Source organism: Hyaena hyaena, unplaced genomic scaffold (genome assembly GCF_003009895.1).
Source record: "Hyaena hyaena isolate Hyena2069 unplaced genomic scaffold, ASM300989v1 scaffold_568, whole genome shotgun sequence".
Taxonomy (NCBI): Eukaryota; Metazoa; Chordata; class Mammalia; order Carnivora; family Hyaenidae; genus Hyaena; species Hyaena hyaena.
The window spans coordinates 1,018,959-1,027,013 of record NW_024081199.1 but is presented as its reverse complement, the minus strand read 5'-3'; the positions used below and the strand labels follow the sequence as shown (position 1 = coordinate 1,027,013).

At 41.8% G+C, this 8,055-nt stretch overlaps 1 pseudogene; it reads right to left on the bottom strand.

Annotated features, from left to right (window-relative positions):
• Positions 1–202: 202 nt before the first annotated feature.
• LOC120248103 lies at positions 203–7,837 on the bottom strand (annotated as a pseudogene).
• Positions 7,838–8,055: the final 218 nt, after the last annotated feature.

The window sequence follows — 8,055 nt, the reverse complement described above, 5'->3', positions numbered from 1 at the left end:
ACACACAAGACATAATGAATGAAGCCCAATGGGTCCCTCATCTCCAAAAGTCTAGGATCACTCAGGCAGATAGCCCTACACAAAACACAATGATGAAGGGTATAACCAGAAGCCACAAGTTTGTTTTCCTGTCACCTTTTCTTAGGTGATCAATGCATTTCAAGAATCTCCTGATTTTTTTTGCAATGATTAGAAATGCCATTTATGTGATCAGCGTACCAACCTTCCACACCACGTCATGCTTTTGTTTTTCAAACTCAGAGCTTGCGAATGCAAGAACTTTGTCTCCAGAGCAAGGTTTGTAGAGACTTTCTCAAGCTGGCTGAGTGTAGCACATGCATTTGCTGACAAGAAGGCCTCAGCATCTGCAGTCAGCTTGTCCTCAAGTTTACAGAGAGCTGGTAGTATCTCCACTTTCCGTTGAGTGTACAAGCCTCTTTCCAGTTTTCCTACCACGAGATCTCCATCCATCTCTGCTCACCTTGTCAGAAGCTGCCCTGTTGTTTCTTTGCAAATAATCTGATGACCTCCAAGGTTGTTGTTTTTAATGTTTATTTAGTTTTGAAAGAGAGAGTGTGAGCAAGCAGGGGAGGGGCAGAGAGAGAGGATCTGAGGCAGGTTCTGCAGGCTCAAACTTGTGAGCCATGAGATCATGACCTGAACCGAAGTCAGATGCTTAACGAAGTGAGCCACACAGGTGCCCCTGATAACATCTGGGTTTTTTTTTTGTTTTTTTTTTCAAATAGTTTATTGTCAAGTTGGTTTCCACATAACACCCAGTGCTCATCCCCACAAGTGCCCCCCTCCATGCCCATCACCCCCCTTCCCCCCCACACCCATCAGTCCTCAGTTTGTTCTCAGCATTCAAGAGTCTCTCATGGTTTGCCTCTCTCCCTTTCCTCCACCATTTCCCCCCTTCTTCTCCCCCATGGTCCTCCGTTAAGCTCCTCCCAATCCTCCTATACACTCAAACATATGATATTTGTCCTTCTCTGCCTGACTTATTTCGCTCAGCATAACACCCTCAAGGTCCATCCATGTTGCTACACATGGCCAGATTTCATTCTTTCTCATTGCCATGTAGTATTCCATCGTATCGATAAACCACATCTTCTTGACCATTCATCCATTGACAGACACTTAGGCTCTTTCCATGTTTTAGCTATTGTTGAGAGTGCTGCTATGAACATTGGGGTACATGTGCTCCTATGCATCAGCATTTATCCCTTGGGTAAATTCCTAGCAGTGCTATTGCTAGGTCATAGGGGAGTTCTATTCTTATTTCCTGAGGAACCTCCACACTGTTTTCCAGAAGGGCTACACCAGTTTACATTCCCACCAACAGTGTAGGAGGGTGCCCGCTTCACCACATCCTCGCCAGCATCTAGAGTTCTCTGATTTGCTCATTTTAGCCACTCTGACTGGCGTGAGGTGGTATCTCAGTGTGGTTTTGATTTGTATTTCCCTGATGAGGAGGGATGCTGAGCATCGTTTCATGTGTCTGTTGGCCATCTGGATGTCCTCTTTGGAGAAGTGTCTGTTCATGTCTTCTGCCCATTTCTTCACTGGGTTGTTTGTTTTTCGGGCGTGTAGTTTGGTGAGTTCCTTATAGATTCTGGATATTAACCCTTTATCTGATATGTCATTTGCAACTATCTTTTCCCATTCCGTTGGTTGCCTATTAATTTTCTGGGTTGTTTCCTTGGCTGTGCAGAAGCTTTTAATCTTGATGAGGTCCCAACAGTTTATTTTTGCTCTTGATTCCCTTGCTTTTGGGGATGTGTCAAGTAAGAAGTTGCTGCGGTGGAGGTCAAGGAGGTTGTTTCCTGCTTTCTCCTCTAGGGTGTTGATAGTTTCCTGTCTCACGTTCAGGTCCTTTATCCATTTTGAGTTGATTTTTGTGCATGGTGTGAGAAAATGATCTAGTTTCATTCTTCTGCATGTTGCTGTCCAGTTCTCCCAACACCATCTGTTAAAAAGGCTGTCTTTTTTCCATTGGATATTCTTTCCTGCTTTGTCAAAGATCAGTTGGCTGTATACTTTTGGGTCCACTTCTGAGTTCTCAATTCTGTTCCATTGGTCTATGTGTCTGTTTTTGTGCCAATACCATACTGTCTTGAGGATGACAGCTTTGTAGTAGAGGCTGAAGTCTGGGATGGTGATACCTCCCGTTTTGGTTTTATTTTTCAGTATTACTTTGGCTATTCGGGGTCTTTTGTGGTTCCATACAAATTTTTGGATAGTTTGTTCTAGTTTTGAGAAGTATGCTGGTGCAATTTTGATTGGAATTGCATTGAATGTGTAGAGTGCTTTAGGTAGTAATGACATCTTAACTATATTTATTCTTCCTATCCATGAGCATGGAATGTTTTTCCATTTCTTTGTGTCTTCTTCAATTTCCTTCATAAGTTTTCTATAGTTTTCATCATACAGATCTCTTGTATCCTTGGTTAGGTTTATTCCGAGGTATTTTATGGTTTTTTGTGCAATTGTGAATGGGATCAGTTTCTTGATTTCTCTTTCTGTTGCTTCATTATTGGTGTATAAAAATGCAACCGATTTCTGTACGTTGATTTTGTACCCTGCAACTTGGCTGAATTCTTGGATCAGTTCTAGTAGGCTTCTGGTGGAGTCTGTCGGGTTTTCTATGTAGAGTATCATGTCATCTGCGAAGAGTGAAAGTTTGACTTCCTCTTTGCCAATTCTGATGCCTTTGATTTCCTTTTGTTGTCTGATGGCTGATGCTAGGACTTCCAGCACTATGTTAAACAACAGTGGTGAGAGTGGACATCCCTGTCGTGTTCCTGATCTCAGGGGGAAAGCTCTCAGTTTTTCCCCGTTGAGGATGATGTTAGCTGAAGGCTTCTCATAGATGGCTTTGATGATGTTTAAGTAGGTTCCTTCTATCCCAACTTTCTCGAGAGTCTTTATTAAGAAGGGATGCTGTATTTTGTCAAATGCTTTTTCTGCATCTATTGACAGGATCATATGGTTTTTATCTTTTCTTTTATTGATATGATGGATCACATTGATTGATTTGCGAATGTTGAACCAGCCCTGTAACCCAGGAATGAATCCCACTTGATCTTGGTGGATGATTCTTTTGATATGCTGCTGGATTCGATTTGCAAGGATCTTGTTGAGAATTTTTGCATCCGTATTCATCAAGGATATTGGCCTATAGTTCTCTTTTTTTGTTGGATCTCTGTCTGGCTTGGGAATCAGAGTGATGCTGGCTTCATAAAATGAGTCCGGAAGTTTTCCTTCAGTTTCTATTTTTTGGAATAGCTTGAGAAGAATGGGTATTAATTCTGTTTTAAACGTCTGGTAGAATTCCCCAGAGAAGCCATCAGGTCCAGGGCTCTTATTTGTTGGGAGATTTTTGATCACTAATTCAATTTCTTAACTAGTTATGGGTCTGTTCAGATTTTCTATCTCTTCCCATGTGAATTTTGGTAGTGAGTTTGTGTTCAGGAATTTGTCCATTTCTTCTAAGTTGTCCAATTTGTTGGCATATAACTTTTCATAGTATTTGCTGATAATTGCTTGTATTTCTGAGGGGTTGGGTGTGATAAGTCCATTTTCATTCATGATTTTGTCTATTTGGGTGCTCTCTCTTTTCATTTTGAGAAGCCAGGCTAGAGGTTTGTCAATTTTGTTTATTTTTTCAAAAAACCAACTCTTGGTTTCATTGATCTGTTCAATTGTTTCTTTGGTCTCTATGTTGTTTATTTCTGCTCTGATTTTTACTATTTCTCTTCTTCTGCTGGGTTTGGGGCGTTCTTGTTGCTCTGCCTCTAGTTCCTTTAGGTGAGCTGTTAGATTTTGGAGTTGCGCTTTTTCTAATCTCTTGAAATAGGCCTGGAGTGCAATGTACTTTCCTCTTAGGACTGCCTTTGCCGCATCCCATAGATTTTGAATTGTTGTGTTTTCATTTTCATTTGTTTCCATATATTTTTTAATTTCCTCTCTAATTGCCTGATTGGCCCATTCATTCTTTAGTAGTGTGTTCTTTAACCTCCATGTTTTTGGGGGGTTTCCAGACTTCTTCCTGGGATGATTTCAAGTTTCAAAGCATTATGATCTGAGAATATGCATGGTATGATCTCAATTCTTTTATATTTATTGAGGGCTGCTTTATGTCCCAGTATGTGATCTATCTTGGAGAATGTGCCATGTGCACTTGAGAAGAAAGTAAATTCCCTGGCCTCAGGATGTAGAGTTCTAAATATATCTGTCAGATCCATCTGGTCCAGTGTGTCTTTCAAGCCCATTATTTCTTTAGTGATTTTCTGTTTGGTTGACCTATCCATTGCTGTAAGCAGAGTATTAAAGTCCCCTGCTATTAGCGCATTCTTATCTATAAGCTTGTTTCTGTTTGTGATTAATTGTTTTAAATATTTAGGTGCTCCCATATTCGGTGCATAGACATTTGTGATTGTTAGTTCTTCCTGATGGATAGACCCTGTAATTATTATATAATGCCCTTCTTCATCTCCTGTTATTGTCTTTAATTTAAAGTCGGTTTGTCTGATATAAGTATAGCTACTCCGGCTTTCTTTGATTTCCAGTAGCATGATATATATTTCTCCATCCCCTTACTTTTAATCTGAAGGTATCTTCCAGTCTAAAATGAGTTTCTTGTAGACAGCATATAGATGGATTTTGTCTTTTTTATCCTTTCTGCTACCCTATGTCTTTTGATTGGAGCATTCAGCCCATTTACATTCAGTGTTATTATTGAAATATGTGGGCTTAGAGTCTGTGTCCTTTGTAGGGTTCATGTTTGTGGTGGTGTCTCTGGTATCTTTGTTCCTTGCAACATTTCTCTCAGAGCGTCCCCCTCAGGATTTCTTGTAGGGCGGGCTTAGTGGTGACAAATTCTTTCAATTTCTGTTTATTTGGAAAGACTTTTATCTCTCCTTCTATTTTGAATGACAGGCTTGCTGGATAGAGGATTCTTGGCTGCATGTTTTTTCTGTTCATCATATTGAAGATCTCCTGCCATTCCTTTCTGGCCTGCCACGTCAGTAAATAGGTCTGTCACCACTCTGATAGGTTTCCCTTTGTATGTTAGGGCCCTTTTCTCCCTAGCTGCTTTCAGAATTCTCTTTGTCCTTATATTTTGCCATTTTTACTACGATATGCCGTGCCGAAGATCGATTCAAATTATGTCTGAGGGGAGTTTTTTGAGTCTCTTGTATTTCAACGTTTACTTCCTTCCTCAGGTTGGAGAAGTTCTCTGCTATAATTTGTTCCAGGACTCCTTCAGCACCTTTCCCTCTCTCTTCCTCTTTTGGGATTCCTATGATATAGATATTGTTGCTTTTGACCATATCACTGAGCTCTCGAACTCTTCTTTCATGTTCCTGGATCATTTTGTCTTTTTTCTCAGTTTCCTCTTTTTCTATAATGGTGTCTTCTAAATAACTTATTCTTCTTTCTTCCTCTTCAATCCGTGCATTGGAGGCCTCTAATTTATTATGTATCTCATTTATCACATTTTTTAAATTCATCATGCCTATTCTTATTCTCCATGTTGTCTGTAGCCATAGTTTCTTTGATGTCCCCTATGGTTTTTACAAGCCCAGCTATTAATTTTATGATTATTATTCTAAAATCTTGTTCAGTTATGCTGCTTATGTCTGTTTTGAGCAGTTCATTAGCTGTCAGTTCTTCTTGGAATTTATTTGGAGGAGAGTTCTTTCGTTTTTGTCATTTTAATTAGCTTTCTGGCTTTTGTTAAAGACTTGTTATGCTCTCTGTACCTGTGAGTGCTGCTGTATCCAAGAAGGTTCTTTGATTGTCCCGTCCAGGGCCTATCCTTTCAGAGAGTGTTTTTTTTTTTTTTTTTTTTTGAATGGTATCTCTTGGTCTCTCTTGTTGAGACCTTGGTTATTTTATTTTCCTACTTGTAGTGATATTTGGGATTCTCCACCATGTGTACTTTGGCTTGTTTCTTGAGGTAGCCCTGGAGAAGAAAACAGGCAGACAAACACACAGGGAGCAGAGGCACACAAACACATGGACAAATCCAACTAACCTGCAAACCGAGAGGGAAAACACAAAAGTTAACAGAAAAGACAGAGGAGGGAAGGCAAATAGTAGAAAATAAAAAAATACATAAAAAGGTCAAAAAGAAGAAAAGAAAAGGAAAAAAGAAGAAAACCGAAGGACAAAGAATGGTTTAAAGCATATAACTGGATTTCCCTGCTAGAATTAAATAGCCGGGTGTATGCAGTGCTGGTTGAAGAGCATAGAGAAAGAGAGAGAGGACAGGGCGGGGATGAGGCAAAATTGGAAATAGAATGAACAGGCAGAAGGGATAGGCTTTTTTAAGAGCTAAAGGGTGGAATATTGTTGGATAGGTGAGAGAAGGTCGCTGGTGTTATCCAGAGAAACTATATAGTCTAATTACTCCTGAGAGACAGAGATGAAAAGGTCGGTTGGTGTAGAATTTACATGTACAGAATGGACTAAATGTGACTGTTTAAGCAAGCTGGTGACCAGAGTTAGGTCAGTGTTCCAGGGGGAAAAAAAAGAAAAAAAAGAAGAAGAAGAAGAAGAAAAAGGAAAAAAAGAGAAAAAAAAAAAAAAAACAGGGGAAGGCAGCTCTCAAGCAGGGATGGGAGTGGTGTGATCCACTGCATCAGGCAGTAGTTCTGCCTTGGCGGTTGTGAGGAGGAGAGTGGCGGCACTCCAGTCCCTTCTTGAACCAAGGGCTGCACCTCGCTTTTTTGGGTGTGTAAACTCCCCGGATCGGGGTGCAGCCTAAGTGGGTTGTGCTCTTTAACCCAGGCCAGGCCTAGTTTCCAAATCCCAGTCCCTGCGCCCACTGAAGTTGTCGCAGACACAATCTCGCAGGCTATCCCCTCAGGGCAATTCCAAGCTCTTGCCTAGCCCTGGGGGTGGAGCCAGAATCCCTGCTTCCCTTCCCCTCTGGGTTGAATATGGGTGGGGTTCTGCCTACGGGGCGCAAGCCGGCCTGCTGGAGAGAGAGAAACCTGGTCTTCTGTGTCTGTCACTGGAAACACAAACTCGTGGGCAAATCTCCCAATTTTTAAGCTCTTCGCCTTCCCTCTAGAGTTCCAGCCAGCCAGGAGCGCGGAAGCCCAGTACGCCCACGCGGCTCCCCCAGGAGTCCGGCCAGCCAGGAGCACAATGGCGCGATAGGCGTGCAGCTCCTCTAAGGGTCCAGCTAGCCAGGCCCATGGTCCTTCTGTGCCCCGAGAGGAGGTTTTTCTGTTTCTCAGCGACAGGGACCGTGTCTTGATCGGTTTCAGACTCTCTTTTTCCCCTTTCACTACCCGCAGAGGGGGATCACCCCCGTCCCTGGAGTCTCAGATACCGGCCCGATTTTATCTTCCCCAGTTTGCACTCATGTTAGAAAACTTTCTCAGTGGATTCTGCATCCTTTTTCTCCCAATCTCTTGGTTCTGTAAGGTTTCCTATGGCTTCAGATCTTTTCCGTGTGAGATATGGGGGCAAGTGCAATGTACGGAGCTCCCTACTTCTCCACCATCTTGCCCCCTCCCCCACATCTGGGGTTTTAAAGGCCTGACTGATAGCTGCCTGGAAAGCCAGTTGCTTTCCACTTAGCTCATCTACCAAAGTCGTATTTTCAGACTTTTAAATTTTCTCCATTGAATCATTAAATTCACTTAGGTGTTCCAGAGTTTCCTTTTTGGTTTCTTCATATTCATCTGTATCAAGTTCCTCTCTGCATTCTTCCAGATCTTGTAATTGCTGCATTGATCTGTCCAACTTTCTTCTTCCAATTTAGTTCTTCTAAACGCTGCTTTAATTTACTTGTCTCTGTCTTTCCTCTGGAAGCCATTGTAATCTCTTGTCTTGTGGCACTTTGAACTCTGCACAGTGTTGACTGACCCAAAGTGCATAAACCTACAAATGTTGAAGTTCCAAGTGTCATAAACAAGAGGCTCAGAGTTCAAACCACTTGGACATGGAGTTGGGTCCTCAGGCCTTATGGGGTCCCCTCTCCTCAGAACAGTTCTTTTCAATGATCTTTTACTTATTTCTGTGCAATAGGGGGAA